The 17790-nt window shown below is 37.0% G+C and overlaps 1 protein-coding gene across 2 annotated transcripts in view; it reads right to left on the bottom strand.

The window, feature by feature from the left end:
• The window catches only part of USP53 (ubiquitin specific peptidase 53), a 78782-nt gene that overhangs the window by 58916 nt on the left and 2076 nt on the right, over nt 1–17790 (bottom strand). For both annotated transcript variants that reach the window (XM_015139141.3, XM_015139142.3), the window contains exon 2: nt 14530–14653. The gene's annotated coding sequence lies outside the window, so the exon portion shown is untranslated. The remainder of the gene's footprint in view (nt 1–14529; nt 14654–17790) is intronic.

Raw genomic sequence — 17790 nt, 5'->3', positions numbered from 1 at the left:
AATTTTTTTTGTATTTTAGTAGAGACGGGGTTTCACCGTGTTAGCCAGGATGGTCTCGATCTCTTGAACTCGTGATCCGCCCGTCTCGGCCTCCCAAAGTGCTGGGATTACAGGCTTGAGCCACCGCGCCCGGCCAAGTTCTCCCATGTTAAATGGCATCTGGGTCAGATAAATTCAAAGTTAAATTTCATCTAGACTTCAAGTAACAGTTAATTCTAGTGTTAGATCCCTGCAGGCCACAGGGAAAATGAAATAGAAAGTAACCCCAAATCATTTCATAAGGCTAACATATCCTTCATATCAAAACATAGTAAATCTCATATGAATGTGACATGATTATAGGTACAAAAATTATAAAGAAAATGCTAGCAAACAGAATCTATCAATATGTCAAAGGAATAACATACTATTGAAAAGAATAATGCAGTTTATTATGAGAATGAAAACGTGTCTGTATTTATTCTCTCAAATATTTGGGAGGCTGTGAAGAAAATAGCTAACAGAGCATTATTCATAACAGTCAAAAAGTGGAATCAACCCAAACAAATGTCCATCAACCAATCAATGGATAAACAAAATGTGTTATGTATATTCATATAGTGGAATATTATTCAGCCATAAAAAGGAAGTAGTGACACATATTACAACATGAATGAACATTAAAAAAGTTAAGCAAAGTGTAAAAGTCAGTTACAAAAGATCACATATTATATGATTCCATTCATATGAAATGTCCACAACTAGGAAATCTACTAAGATAGAGAGAAGATTAATGGTTGTTTAAGACTGGACAAGTGGGGGCTATAGGAACATGAGGGGCGATCATTAAAGGTAGAGTTTCTTTCTGAGGTGGTAAGAATGTTCCAAAATTGACTGTGGTAATGTACATATATTTCTGTGAATATACTAAAAACCACTGAATTTTACACTTTTAAAGGGTGAACTGTATGGTATGTGATTACATTTCAATAAAGCTGATTTTTAAAAAGAGCAAAAGAAAAGACTTTACATAGCACTCCTGAGACTGCCATCCTTACAGTGGTCTGCTTGCAGGGCTGATCTTTGGGAATTCAAGATTTGGGAAGGCTTCTATGACCCTGATAAGAGTGGGTCACTGCACTTAAACTGCACAGACAAAATGTTTATCCTCAACACCTGTTTTCCTTCTGGAACTCTGGAATTTTGGTACGTCCCAGGCAGAGGATGCTTATGTGACCACCCCATAATAAAATGTTAAGCACTGAGTCTCTAATGAGCGTCCTGGTACACAACATTTTACACATGTCATCACAAAATCTATTGCTGGAGAAATCAGTGTGCCCTGTATGACTCCACCGGCAGAAGACAACTGGAAGTTTGTGCCTGGTTTCCTCCAGACTTCACCTCCTGCTCCTTCTCTGTTTGCTGATCCTGCTTTATATCCTTTCACTGTAATAAATCACAGCAATGCATACAACTATATGCTGAGCCCTGTGAGTCCTGCTAGAGAATCAACAAATCTGTCAGGTGGGAGGGATCTTGGGGACCTCCAAAATCAGAGGAATTATAATACAGTAGTTGAAAGCTGCTTCATTTCTAGCAGACTGGCAAAAATATAAAAATACTATTGGTGAAGATAAAAGGGAAGAAGTACCTTCTTTCACTGCTAACAAAAAATGTAATCATACTATTATACTCTCTGGCAATATTAGATCAACATGGCAACAACTATTAAAATTTAAAACACACTTCAACCTCCAAAACTCAATACTGAGAATCTATACCCCAGAAATAAAAGTACTATTTTTATTGAGGTACATTAGGTTGTACTAGTAAATAATGAAGGAAATAAAGTAAATATCCATCAGTAGGAACATAATTGCTAACAGGGTGTTTGCAGTGAATTCCTATAATTTTATGTTACCTCTGCATTCACTTTGAACATAAGTTGGACTTTCTCGTATCAGAAACAGTGCTCAGTTACCCTTGACAGTTTCCAGTTTTCTGCCTGCTAGTTCCTCAATGTGGTCAATCCAGATATCTACTTTATACAATTGCTTCCTAGTTACCACCTCTTTATAGGTGGTCAGTGAAATACAACCCCCTTGACTTGACCTACTGACTCACACAGCCTGCATGGGCTGTGCAGATATGCCACAGTGACCACCTTTCAGTCGCAGTGACTCCATGAAACATGTACCCACTTACTCTAAACCCACCAATTAGAACTCCCTGCAGGAAACCCACCTAGGTAATATCCTGGACTCCAATAAAGGCTTTGGCTCACAGGTTCCCCTTGCTCTCTGTCTCTTGCTCCCTACCCAGTGGTTGAATATGCGTGTCTTGATGGCTCCTCGCTTCCAGTTGGCCGTAGGAGGCATGCTGCCCTCTCCTCTCTCAATTTGTAAGTAACACTGCTTCTGTTATTTCATGTGTTTTAGTGAGTTGTATCCTGTGTGTCTCACCCAATAACAGCGGAATCCAACTTCTTTTCTGGTCAGGACTCTTCCAGAGAATGGCTATCTAGATAGGAATAAACTCAACACAGGTAAGACAAGAGCTACAAGGGCATCTGCCAGTATAAACAAGTTTCCTGTGAGAGACACCTATCAAAGGTCATGGATACTAAGGCATTAGGTCATATGCCAGGATAAAGAAGTATCCTGTGAAAGGCACACTGTAAACACCAATGACCAGATCTCCTGAAGTCCTGTCAGGGACGGGGTAGTGTTTATAGCCACTCTCCAGAGACAGACCACAAGACCACATTAGAGGAAAATACAACAGTGTTGTTGAGTGACAAAGGCAAAATGCAGGAATTTAATATGATCTCACTTTGGTAAAACAATGTATGTGTGAAAACACATATGCATTATATGATCACCTGAGCAAGGAGTATGTATGTATAATTGAAACAAGGTTAGACAGCCAACTTAGAAAATAAAAAAATATTAACTCAGTTATGTGCAGCTGAAGCCCAAAGAAAAAAAGAACAAAACATGTAAATATGCAAAGTCAGAGATATGCATATTATAGCACAAGATCCACGTGGAAGCAGAATGGGCTTCTTAGAGAGGTTACATCTTACTATAAAACCAAAAATGAGCACAAGTTTCATGTGTATGTTGGGAGGACAAGATGTATTTCAAAGAAATGCTATGAACCAAGTAATCAAGTAATATACACAATAAAGTATGAGGCAGACAGAACCAGGGGTCAGATCATGGCTGGTCTTGAAGGTCACATAAGAAATTTAGACTTCACCTAATAGGTGGCAAAAAGCTTTTGTTGGTTTTAAGCAGGGAAATTACAATCAGACTTGTGGTATAAACAGACCATGGCAATGAATCAGATGAATTTGAGGTAAATTAATCTGCACGTAAAAGGGATAAATTGGGAGGCTGGTGAAGGAATGCGGAGGAGAGATGGCATGGGCCTGCACAAGGGCAGCGGTAGCAGGAACAGGGGATGAATATGACACTCTTTCAGATGTAAGGTCAGCAAAACCTATGAAGCATAGAGGAAAGTAAAGAAAGTTCCCAGGTTTCTACAGTGAATGGTAGTAGTACTGTTACACCAACTCATATAGCATTTATAGGAAAATGAGCTTGTTTGAGAGAAAATAGAGTTCCATTTGGGATAAAATGAAAGAGATTCTACAGAACATTCAAGGGGTGAGATCCAGTAAACATTTAGATTCAAAAGGTAATCCTGTAGAAGAGTTTAGGGTTGAACATAATGGATTTTCAAGTCATGAACATATAAACATAAGAAACCATAAGAATAGATGAAATGGTAAAGAAAGGGCATGCAAGTGAGAAAAATGGCAGCCTGAAAGAATATCAGAAACACCAGGTTTATGGTAGTAATTATTACACTGGAGCCAAAAGGACAATATTATTTTAGTCTTTATTTCACATAATGGCACCATATATAGATGGCTGGATGGATGATAGCAGATAGTCACTATAGTCTATGTTGTGCACAATTGCTATTATATCTGACAGAGGTCTAGAGCTGATGTTGCTAAGACCATTCAGATTTATAATCCCCAGGCAGAATACTTGGGTAGCAAAAAGGAAGGCAAAGCAGAAGGAATCTAACTCTAACAGAAGGTCTAGAGGAACAGCTAGTAATTAACTCCTTCCTCCCTTTTATTCCTCTAAATCTACTTACACACACAACTGTAGTTTTCCTTACTCTTTCTTCTATTTTATATTGTTTTTTCTATTTCTATTTTAGTCTATTTTCTATTCGATAAGATACAAATTAAACCATTCAGAGGTCACTAGTATCTCAGTGACAGCTAATTTTCCTATGTACAATATTTTTGTACATAGGATGTTTAAGTTAACCAGCTTTTGAAGTGTAAGTTGCAATCAATAAAATTCATCCCGTTAGTGTACAGTTCAATAAGTTTTGACAAACCTACAGTCATGTAACCATTACCAGAACCAAGCTATAGAACATTTCCATCACCCTGAGAAGCTCTCCTGTGCCGCTTCACAGTCAATAACCTTCCTCACTGTGGTAGGCAGAATTCCAAAAGTGCACCCAACCCCCATCCCCAGATTTCATACGCTATAGAAACCTGTAAATATGACAAGATATCTATTCCATTATCACGTTACATTATATGGCACAGTTGACCTAAAAATATGGCGATTATCTGGTTGGGCCTAATGTAATCACATGAATCCTTAAAAGCAGAGCGCTTTCTCTGGCTGGTGACAGAAAAAGAGAGATTTGAAGCACGAGAAAGACTTGATGTGCCATTGCTGCTTCGAAGGTGGAGGGGGCCTTAACATGAGAGAACAGGTCCTGGTTGACAGTTAACAAAGAAACAGGAACCTCACTCCTACAAGGAAATACCTCTGCCAACAACCTGAATGAACCCGAAAGCAGATTCTTCTTCCTTAGGGTCTCCAGATAAAAGGCCAGGTCATTTGATGCTTCGACCACTTTTGTAAGACAGAGAGCAGAGAATCCAGTTAAAAACGACCTAGACTTCTGACCTACTAACACTGTGAAATAATAAATGTGCATTGTTTTAAGCTGTTAAAGTTGTGGTAATTTGTTACGTAGTATAGAAAATTAATACATTCAACCCGCAAGGAAACACTGATCCACTTTCTGTCCTAGTTTCAACTTTTCTAGAATTTCTCATAAATGAACTCATACTTTTGAGTTTCATCTATATTGCTGCACAAATCAGTAGTTGTACATTCCTTTTGATTACGGAATAATATTCTTTTGCTTATCTCTTTACCAGTAGGTAGATTAATTAGAGTTGTTTCCATTTTGGGGTTATTATGAATTAAGTACCTATATACATTCAAGTACAAGTCTTTCTGTGGACACATTTTTCTTGTAAATACCTAGCAGTGGGACTGCTAGGTTGTACTATAAATGTATGCTTAACTTTATAGAAAATTGCCAAAGTGCTTTTCTAAGTTTTTGAATACTATACAATTTTTAATTTCCCCCTTATATAGGAGAGTTATAACTACTCCACATCTTCAACAATTGTTACTGTAAGTCTTTTTAAGTTAAACTATTCTAGTGGGTGTGTTTAGCAGTATCACATTACAGTTACAATGTGCATTTCTGTAATGACTAATGATATGGAGTAGTTTTATATGCCATACATATATCTTCAGAGAAATACACATTCAAATCTTCTACTTATTATTGTATTGGGTTGTATGTGTTATTGACACAGGAGTACTGGGAAGGGAGGAGCATGGTTCCTTTAAATGATATGGAAGTGGGGAAGGGAAGTGCTGGGTAGAGGAGGCTGTGGTCACTGGCTAGGGCTCCACCTCCATGGACCTAGGTGAGGACAGGCACTCCTGCCTTTGTGCCCAAATGTTGCATTTTCCAAGACCACCCTGGCCCACCACGCCCCCATCCTGGGCCTATAAAAACCCGAAACCTTAGTGAGCACACACACACGCAGCCAGATGTCAAGAGGAGCACATCGGCGGAAGATGTGAGCGGCTGGTCATCAAAAGAAGCATGCCAGCACAAAAGCACATCAACAGGCACTGGCACACCACCAGGTCATTGATCACCGGGAAGAGGCGGAGTTTGACCGGGGCCAACTAGTAGCCCAACTCCAGGTGAAAACCATCTCCCTTCTGGCTCCCCCACCGGCTGAGAGCTACTTTGACTCAATAAAACTTTATTTATATAATAATAAAATTTTATTTATACTCATTCTCCAAGACCACATGTGATCCGATTCTTCCCCTACACCAAGGCAAGAAACCTGGGATACAAAAAGCCCTCTGTCCTTGTGACAAGGTAGAGGGTCTAATTGAGCTGGTTAACACAAGTGCCTATAGGCAGACTAAAAGAGCCACCCTGTAACACACGCTCACTGGGGCTTCAGGAGCTGTAAACATTCACCCCTAGACACTGCCATAGGATCAGAGCCCCAAAGCCTGACCATCTGTATGCTCCCTTAGGGGTCTGAGCGGGGGACACTGAAGAAGCGAGTGACACCCCCATTGCACAAGGGAACCTTTCCTGTTTCATTACTATTGTTTTAAGTCAATCTCGGGTCACTGCAAGCTCCGCCTCCCAGGTTCATGCCATCCTCCTGCCTCAACCTCCCAAGTAGCTGAGACTACAAGCACCCACCACCACGCCTGGCTAATTTTTTGTATTTTTAATAGAGACGGGGTTTCACCATGTTAGCGAGGATGGTCTCAATCTCCTGACCTCGTGATCAGCCCACCTCAGCCTCCCAAAGTGCTGGGATTACAGGTGTGAGCCACAGCGCCTGGACGTTATTAGAGTTATAATCATCTCATAAAGTGAACTGGGAAGGGTTTTTTCCTCTTTAATTTTCTGGAAGAGTTTATGAAGACCTGCTATTATTTCTTCTTAAAAGACTGGTGCAATTCATCAGTAGCACTATCTGGGCCTAGAATTTTCTTTATGGGAATACTTTAAATCACAAACTCGATCTCTTTGATAGAAAGTGCTACTTAGGTTTTTACTTCTTCTTCAGGGAGCTTTCATAGTTTGTGTCTTTAAAGGACTTTTCCCATTTCACCTAATTGTCAAATTTATTGGCAAAAAAATTCACAATACTCTGTATTATCCCCTTAATGTTGGTAAGGTTTGCAATGATGTCCATTCTTTCACTCCTGATACTGTTAATTTGTATCTTCTCTTTTATTGATCAGTCTTGGCTAGGGATCAATTTTATTGATACTTTCAAATAATCAGCTTTTCATTTCACTAATTTTTTTTTTTCTATTGCTTTCCTGTTTTCTATTTCATTGGTTTCCAGAACTCTATTATTTTTTTTCTCTGCTTACTTTGGGCTTAATTTGCTTTTCTTTTTCCATTTTTCTGATAAAAGCTTAGAGCTTTCTTCTTTTCTAATATAAGCATTTCGTGTTATAAATTTCCCTCCACACTGCCTTAGTTTAAATCCCACACAGTCTGCTATATTGTTTTCAATTTTATTCTGTTCAACATAGTTTCAAATTTCCCCTGTTCAACTTTCAAGTACTCCTTTCCCCAGCCTCCTGGAGTTTCTCCCTGTACCCAGTTCCCAGCCAGAGATTCAAGGGCACTCTTATGCAGACTGCCAGGGTTTTCTCTCTGTGAAATTCTTTCCCTTCTAGCATTCTGCTCCACAAATTCTAGTCACCTCAGCCTCCCCGACCATAGCTTTAAATCAGATCTATAAAGATATTTATAACTAACTTCCCTCCCTAACTCCACAATATTTAAATGCACTGGGTTTCATTGTTAAATAATTCTAAACCTCATACATGCTAAGAAACAAAAGTTTAAAATGTGACAGTCATGATATTCTTTTGGCTAGTATATAGTAATTTGCATTCTAACAGTTCATTGTTAACACTCTGTAATATAATAAAACATGGCTGCTTTGGGCTTAATGTAGCATTTACACATCGGTTCTGTTTAAAGAAATTCAGGCCAGGTGTGGTGGCTCATGCCTATAATCCCAACACTTTGGGAGGCCAAGGTGGGCGGATCACGAGGTCAGGAGTTCAAGACCAGCCTGGCCAAAATGGTGAAACCCCGTGTCTACTAAAAATACAAAAATTAGCCAGGTGTGGTAGCACACACCTGTAATCCCAGCTACTCAGGAGGCTGAGGCAGGAGAATTGCTTGAACTCAGAAGGTGATGCTTGCAGTGAGCCGAGATAGCACCATTGCACTCCAGCTTGTGCAACACAGCAAGACTCCATCTCAAAAAATAAAATAAAATAAAAATATTTAAAAAGAAATTCAGGTCTCCAATAAAATACTATATGGATATAGGTACTTAGACTGTGATGCAAATCATCTTCCTTACTTTGAGTTATGGTCAAAAAAGTATGAAAGCTACTAAACTAAACTAACTTTTTTCCTTCTTTTGACACTGTAAGAAATATCAGGTCAGGAGAAGTTTAATGGACTCCAGGTTTTAGAGACTGTAAGTAGTAGAGCTAAAATTCGGAATTAAACACTTTAAGGGCCAATTTAACACTTTTACCTCTAACCAAAGCACCTATGATGATCAGACCTGTTTTAAGGTAACCCTAGTAGCACTAAGAAAAATAATGTGGAAGGTAAAGATTCTAGAAGCACATCAGGAAGATCACGAACACAGAAGTACCAGGGAGGAAACTCTTAATTAGTTGGGATTTCTAACTTGTCCTCTAGCAAGTCACCTTCTCCTTTTTTGACTTTTCACCAACCCTAAAATCTTGGTTCTCTACTATTTAAAGGCAGCGATCTTCAAATTGGGATATGCACATCCAAGAAAACATAATGATTTTCCCAGAGATTAAAGGTATGGTTAGATTTAAAGGAATTAATTTACAGATCTGCCAGTTCCAAATTTACACTTTCCTAGAACTGATCTGGCTAACAATTAGTCTGTAGTTCTTTCCCAGTTCTGCTTTCACAATTGCCTTCCTCCTACTTTACAAGATAATGACAAATACCCTTCACCTGTCCTACATCTTACTGCATTCTATTTTCTAGGTTTACTACAAAAATCTCCAGGTGCCAAACAAAGGAGCAACTCAAAATATTGGTGTACTTTAAGCTTCCTTTAATTGGGCACCTTAACTCACGCTCAACTTATCTCACTAAAAGATACATTTGTAATAAACTTTTAACTTCTTAGGTTTTAGTTATTTCTTAAAATGTATTATGTGCATATAGATACTGAAAATGGAGACAGTGAAAGTTCAGATTTACTGGTTCCCAAAGTAATTTTATGTATAACATAATCCACAAGGGAAAAATATACATCTTTTATTTTATTATAAAGAAGTATAATAAAGTGGTTGAAATGATTTAAATCATAAAAATAATTATAAAAAATAGTGAGAATATATTATTATTATTTTTTTATTACATGAGTTCCAGGAGAAAAAGAAGTAATGTAAAATCCAGCAATCCCTAGTGGTATATATCCAAAAGAAAGAAAATCAGTATATCAAAGAGATGTCTGTACTCCCATGTTTATTGTGGCATTATTCACAATAGCCAAGATATGGAATCACTCTAAGTGTCCTAAGTGTCCACCAATGGATGAATGGATAAAGAAAATATGGTATGTATACATAAGGGGATATTATTCAGCCATAAAAAAGAATGAAATCTGGTCAATTGCAACAATATGGATGGAACCGAAGGATATTCAGTGAAGTAAGACAGGCACAGGAAGACAAATATCCCATGTACTCACTCATATGTGGGAGCTAAAAAAATAAATAAACAATCTCATGGAGATAGAGAGCAGAATAACGATTACTAGAGGCTGGGAAAGGAAGTGGAGAGGAGGGATAAAGAGAGGTTGGTCAATGTGCAAAAATACAATTAGAAGGAATAAGTTCTCGTGTTCAGTAGCACAATATGGTGACTAAAGTTAACAGTAATTTATTGTATATTTCAAAATAACTACAAGGGTAGTATTAGAATGTTACTAACTCAAAAAAACAAACGTTTAAGGCGATGGACATCCCATCAACCCTGATTTGATCATTATACATTGTAGGCTTATATCAAAATATCACATGTACCCCATAAAGATGTGCAACTATTACATATTCACAAAATTTAAAATTTAAAAAAGATACAATTCTATTGCAACAATAAGGAAGAAAATAAAAGAACTAAATTGACATCCATCATCATAGAAAATTAATGTTAATTTAAGCTTGAAAAATCACCAAATAGCAATACAGAATTCATATTTAGAAATATAAATAAAACTATAGAATAATCAGCTGAAAGACTTAAAAGTGTTTGCTTCTTTGGGGTGGCACTAGAAGAGAAGTGCAAGGTGCTATTGTATATTGTGGTAAGTTTTCAGTGCGATGCAGTTTATGTCCATGTTTGATTTCAAAATCATCCTCCTCTCTCCTTTGCTCTGCTCTGTATGGGACAACCATACAGAGCTGATCTCTGCAAACATTTCCCAGGATCCCTGTGAATCCATTTCTGGCCCATTTCAGCCAATGAGAGCCACTGCCAGAAAATCAAAGACAGAGGAGAGAAGCCAAGGTATTTCTCCCCTTCTCTCTCTGCCCTGGTGCTATCTCTGGCGTATTCTCCTCGAAGGCTCAAGTTCCCTGTCTATAGAAAGGCCTCTAAGGTTCTAGGTCAGGCTTGGTGGCTCCAGCTCTTGGGCTCCTGTCTTTGGACCTTAAGCGTAGGGACAGTGGCAACTTCCAACACCAGATAATTTATCTTCCCCTGGTGGCTCCTTAAGGTCTTTTTGTTTTGTTTTGTTTTGTTTTTTGTTTTTGTTTGAGTTAGAGTCTCACTCTGTCATCCAGGCTGGAGTGTAGTGGCCTGATCATGACTCACTGCAACCTTGACCTCCTGGGCCCAAGTGAACCTCCTGCCTTAGCCTCTCAAAGTGCTGATATTACAGGTATGAGCCACTGCGCCCCTGTCACTAATACTAATTCTAATGTAATACGACAGTTTTGATTTTCTGAATGGGACTAATACAAGTAACTATTTGATATTTTCAGATACAGGTGTCAGAAAATATTGACAAAGATTCTCTCCTTGATCAAACTCTACTCAAGCTATTCCATGTTCTTTTTCATCTATTCCTCAACTTTTGGACTTGTTTGTCTCTATGTTGTCCAATTTTAGCAAAAGTCCTACTAAGTCAAGCCAGCCATTCTCCTTATCTGATCACCCTCATACCTGATTAGGTTCCTCATCCTTCACCATCCTCTAGGTGATGTCTGATCACCCTGACCTGCCTTCAACAAGAATCCTGTTAGGTCAGTTTGGCCAGAATCCTCTTATTCCTAATGTTGCCCCCTAGTAATTTTCCATCCACCAACCACACCCACATCATTGTCTATAAATTCCCGTTTTTACTTGTAGTATACAGAGTAGAGCCCAATCTCTCTCCCCATCTGCAAGACTCCACTGCAGTGCTCCCTATATCTATCTGTAACAAGTGTCTTCCTTACCGTCTTTAACAATTGTCATGAATAATTTTTTCCTTAACAGCAAAAATTTCTAAAAGTTCAAATACATAAATATATTCACAATGCTTAAGAAATTCTTAAAGAAAAACATGAGAAAAATGGCAGAATCACTTCAAAGCATCTTATATTCTCCTAAACTGTTTACATTGAATGAAATTCTCAGAAGTTCACTTATGGCTTGTTAAAAGCAACTGCATTACTTTACAACACCGCAAATATGAAATAAGTAAAATAATATATCCCCAAATAAAAGAGTAGAACTTACTCTTTCTAAGAATTTATATTTGTCAAACTGCATTTGTGTTTTTAACTCCAATGTAAATAAGTACTTCAGTAGCAGATCTACTGAATGTATCAATACAATTTGATAGATCACTGCTTCTTCCTAAAAGAGTTAATAGTCCAGCTAAAAGGAAAAACTCAGCAATTTCCCTCTCTTTTAGTATACATTTTCGTAAATAATTTTTTAAACAGTATGGAAGAGCATATAAGGAAAACCAAGTCTCCCCCATATCAATTATATTCCCCATAGGCAACCACTACCAATGTCTTATGTGTCCCTTCAGAATGCATTTGTGCAGTTATAAACATATATCCACATTTGCCTGTAAAATAAGGATAATTACAACATTTACTGTTATTAAAATTTCTGTAAGGCTTAAATAAGAAAAAAACAAAATTTTTAACTTTATTAAGTGCTTAATATCAGTTATTAATACTTTCCAATAAAATATTTACAAATAAAAAACTTAAATTTGAACTTCAAAATTAATCAGAAGTGTGAGAAAGAGAGAGAGAAAGAAAAGAAAGAAAATAAGTCACTGCTGCTTTCTTATGAGTCAGTGCTTTACCAGCAATAATTTTATCCCAAAAGGCAAGATTCCAGAGCCACTCTCCTTCATTACCCCAGACAAGACTATCAGACTATCTTTTCTCCTTCCGAAACTTAAGCCCAATACGTAATTATTTAAGTAATCTACACCATGCTATATAAATTATTTAATAGGTGTTTTCCCCCAAAAGGGGATGACACTATATGGAATTTGGTCAAATTCTAACATCCAATAATTCTAACATCCAATAACTTTATCAGGCTACTAGAATGCTCTAGGTAAATGATAATGGCATCTTAAACCTGATTCATTATACCTATTATGGGTTGAATTGTGTCTCCCAAAAACACATGTCTAACTCCCAGACCTGTGAATGTCAATGTATTTGGAAACAGGGTATTTGCAAATGTTATCAGATTAAGATGAGGTCATTAGGGTGGGCCCTAATCCAATGTGACTGGTAGCAGTCATTACAAAAAGAGAAAGAGAGAGAATGATGACAGAGGCAGAGGCTAGAAGGATGAAGCTGCAAGTCAAGGAACACCAAAGATGAACAGCCACTGTCAGAAGCTAGGAAGGGGCAAGGAAGGATTCCATTCAGAGCCCTCAGTTGGAACCAATCCTGCTGACAACTGGATTTTGGATTTCTAGCTCCAGAACTGTGAGAGAATAAATTTCTGTCATTTAAGCCACCCAGTTTGTGGTACTTTGTTACAACAGCCCTAGGAAACTAATATAATGGTTGATAAAGCCATAAGACTCTTTGTTCTTTTATGTGTATTGATTTTTTCTTTTGATTATCAAACAGTACTTGTTCATTAGATTTCTGAAATACCACAGAAATACTACATAAAGAAAATTAGAAATATCCATAATTCCATATTAGTAGAGAATCACTTCTATTCAAAGATATTCTTAACAGTACACATCAAGCTGTAAAGTAAAACTTCATATTAACATCTTTTCACTAACAGCTCCTCAAAGATAAACTGAGGACTTTCTGATGATATGCTACAACTGCTCATCTTACTAGTAGAAGTATTTAAGATTTTATTTTAGATAACTAGATAGCAAACAGAAGTTATACCAAGTTGAAGTAATACAAAAAAAAACCTTTATCTTCAAGTAGACAGTGTCAGAAAAAAGAAAACATATCTTTCATTAGAGAAGTAACTTTGTGTTTATAAAGCTAAAGGATTATAGTAAGGAAGGTATAATTGAAGAATAAATATTCTTTGATGTATAAAACCATTGTCACTCTAGAAATGGAGGAATTAGAGAAGACTGCAGTAGAAAATTTATACAACAAAGACAGAAAATAAAATTAATAAGAAAAAAGACTATAATACTGCCAACAAAAAGACGGTAAATTTTAAGTAATTTTCAATGTTTCCATTTTTTTGCTCTATTGTTTTGTGTCTAACAAAAAACTGTGATTTATTTCATGTTGCTTTTACCTATTCACCAGTTTCCACTAGTAACTAACTAGCAAAAGACAAGCATACACATGTATCCAGAATATAGGACATGGTCATAAAGAAAATGGCTTATGGTAGTCTACTTTAAGACATGATCTCCAGAAGAAAATTATGTCAAGTCAGCAATAACCTAACACGTATTTGCCTTGACAAAGCCCCAAACTGAACTCTTAACTTTATCTATACCTTCTTCCCCATCTCGGTCAATGGCTACTTTATCTTTCCAGTTGCTGAGAACAAGTATCTTGATGTCATCTTTGACTTCTTTTTCTGTCAAATTTCAGGATCTGACCACTTCTCACCACCTCCACTTCAACAATTCTGGTCTTGGCCATCATCACATCTTGTGTGGATTAAAAAATAGCTGCCTGTCTCCTGGCTTCGACCCTTACACAGTAACATATAAGTCTATTCCGGGGAGTAGACAGAGATCTTTCTAAAATTAAATCATAAGGTCACTATCTGCCCAGCCCCTCATCCAACTTCTTGACCTTTGGCTTTCCCATTCCAGCCACATCAGTCTCCTTCTCATTCCTGCACACCATGCAAACTTCTGTTCTCTATATTGTTTGCACTGGCCATTCTCCTGCCTGGAACACATTCCCCCCATGATGCCCACATGGCTTTGCCCTCCCTCCCTTCATAATTGCTTTGCTAAAAAAAATCACTTAAATGAGGCCTACACTTACTTAAAATTGCAAACCATCACAATCTGTACCACACTTTCCCAATTCCTCTTACCTTGCTCTACTTTTTCTTTCCTCCTTGGCACTTTTCTCCTTCTAAATATATTATAGAATTGACTGTTTATTCTTTATTGTCTCTTCTCCAAATCCACTTAGAATGTAAAGCAAATCGCAAGCATCTGGAACAGAACACAGTGCATGGTTAAGTTTTCACCAAATATTTATTAAAGGAAGTTCAGGAAATAAAGTAAAATCTCAAACAACAAACCCTTTGGAAAAAACAGTGTTCCTAACAAAGACAACCTAGGCACTAAAGTATAGGACAATTTCCTACCATCTGGCAGGTAGGTCAGTGTCAGTACTACACTGACAAAGGAGGAGCATTATCTCATGCCTATATGGCAGCACCATATAGGAGGAAAAATCTAGGGCTCAAACAATCTGCTCACCTAAATATGGGGAGGGGAACCATGAGAGGGGCAACAGTTTATTATGCAGGATGAGGAGTTAAGAAAAAGCCAAAGCATGAGGTATCTGATGGGCAAAGAATACCCTGATGGGTTCTTGACAAGGATGGAATCCATACCCTGATAGTGACCTTATAATTCCCATAGATATTTTATTCCTCTTCTGATATAAAATTTACAACACATTGCTCAACTACTCAATCATTAAAAATGTATCAGTTTCATCATCTATAATCAAAATCAATATAAAAAGGTTCATAGGGCTATTGTGAGAATCATAAACCATGTATAAAATACCTAATAAATGGCCAAAACATAGGCATTCAACGAATGCAGGCTAATTATAATAACATTATCTTCCACGTAAAATGATTTTTAACAATATCAACAAGGATTTAGAAAAAAGCAGAAGCTGTATTATATATTTTATATTCCATTTTGCTTTCTTTAAGGAAATACCTTAAACTGATATATTAAACTTAACTATTGCTTTAATTCAGATTAATGAGATCAGATAAACTGTTCAACACCATGTCAATTTCTTAAATTTAAAATTTTAGTAGCGGTTCTTAGTAAATGATAAGCAATTTTTGTTATGGAGCTATCCTAGTTTAAGAATAACTAGTATATGAAAAACCCAATTTGTAAAATGAATGTTTGGGAATGCTTCACATTATAAGTGGATTTTCAATAAGAATTGTTGTAAATGTTCATTTACAAAACTTTTCTGGACTAGAAAGGAGAGGAGAAAATTGAGTTAAAATGTTAGCAGTCAATGGATCAGAAAGAAAGATAAAGTGACTGAAATAAGAATGTCAGCAACAGAGATTTGATTTAGAAATTTTCAACAAATGTACAAGTTTTCAAAATAATAACTACTTAATGATTTTTATTTTATTTTTTTTTTTTAAGACAGAGTCTCACTCGGTTGCCCAGGCTATAGTACAATGGCACAATCTTGGATCACTGCAACCTCCACCTCTCGGGTTCAAGTGATTCTCCTGCCTCAAGCCTCTTAGTAGCTGGGACTACAGGTGTGCACCACCATGCCTGGCTAATTTTTGTATTTTTTAGTAGAGATAGGGTTTCACCATGTTGGCCAGGCTGGTCTCAAACTCCTGGCCTCAAGTGATCCACCTGCCTCAGTCTCCCAAAGTGCTGGGATTACAGGCGTGAGACACAGTGCCCAGCCAACATTATCTAATTAACTTTTTACTTTCTAGTGTTTAGCACTATGCCTAGCATATAATAGGAGGTCAATAATGTTTATTGAATACCTCTAACTCAGAAAAGCGCAGCAGTAAAAAACTTCCAAAGGAAGGGTATTTCTTAAAACTTCTTTTTTGTAATATGTGTAAAATTGAAGACTAATGTAATTATCTTCAAATTAATTCAAAAATACCATGACACCTCAAATAACTGATTTTGTTCATAAAAATAGCTAAGATATTGGAATAAGGTTTATTCTGCAGAAAAAAAATCTGATAAACTACAAAGATGAGTATATGAAGCAACTCTTCTGAAGTCTCACGTAAAATCAAAATTCTTTAGCCAGATGCAATGGTTTGTAGCCTTTTCTTGTATCATGGACATCTTTGGTGGCCTAATGAAGCCTTCTATGAATAATGTTTGTAAATGAACAAAATAAAATTCATAGCATAAAAAAAGAAAAAGAAAAAAATACTAAGATCACAAAGAAAACCAATTATATTAAAACTCAATTCTAACCATAGACCACAGTTCTAATCATGGGCTTTTGGTTCAACAATTCCTGATAGAGGATATGAGTTAACTTGGAAGAGCTAGAATATTATTTGCCTAAATATTCTATATACTGTACATGGTATCTATGGTATTCTTATGAATTTTATTTTTTTTTTTTTTTTTTTTTTTTTTTTTTTTTTTTGAGACGGAGTCTCGCTCTGTCACCCAGGCTGGAGTGCAGTGGCCGGATCTCAGCTCACTGCATGCTCCGCCTCCCGGGTTCACGCCATTCTCCTGCCTCAGCCTCCCGAGTAGCTGGGACTACAGGCGCCCGCCACCTCGCCCGGCTAGTTTTTTGTATTTTTTAGTAGAGACGGGGTTTCACCGTGTTAACCAGGATGGTCTCGATCTCCTGACCTCGTGATCCGCCCATCTCGGCCTCCCAAAGTGCTGGGATTACAGGCTTGAGCCACCGCGCCCGGCCTGGTATTCTTATGAATTTTAAAAAACGTATAACCTGTAAAGATTATGATATTACATAAAGTTATTTAAAATTTATCCTTTGAGGATTTTTACTTGTAGCAGAGCAGGTTGCATCCATTCCGTGCTCCTTTTATGTGCAAATACTGTAATGCAAAAGTTTCTAAAATTATCTGTACAAAATTAACAATATAATAATACTATTATTTGTGACATCATTATTTCTACCTAGCTCTGCAAAGATGACATAAATCAGCACACTTCCTTCCTTAAAACAAGAGCTCATGAGCAGAGTAAGCTAACCTGGCAATCATTTTGGCCCTAGCACACCAAGCACACTGTGTTCAAAATGCTTCCAGATGCAATATATAAACTACCCAGCTTTCTAAAGGTTGTTTTTGAGTTCTACAAGAAATACCATATAGTTAAAGCTGTCAAAAAAGATCTTCTAAGTATTTTAGTAACTAAATATCTTTGTAGGATAGTTTAATCCATCACTTTATAAAGATCAAATATGTTTTTGGAACGTTGTAGGGTAAAGCATGTACCCCCTCTACCCCAGTAAGTAAGAGAGTTCCAAACAGTTCCAGGAGGGAAAATAATCCTGATTTTGGCTTTTAAAGCTATATGTAACCTTAAATGAGATAAAACTTTCATTTTTAAAC

This window comes from Macaca mulatta, chromosome 5 (genome assembly GCF_049350105.2).
Source record: "Macaca mulatta isolate MMU2019108-1 chromosome 5, T2T-MMU8v2.0, whole genome shotgun sequence".
NCBI classification, from domain to species: domain Eukaryota; kingdom Metazoa; phylum Chordata; class Mammalia; order Primates; family Cercopithecidae; genus Macaca; species Macaca mulatta.
The sequence above is the reverse complement of the archived record's forward strand: the minus strand, read 5'-3'. Positions and strand labels throughout refer to the sequence as shown.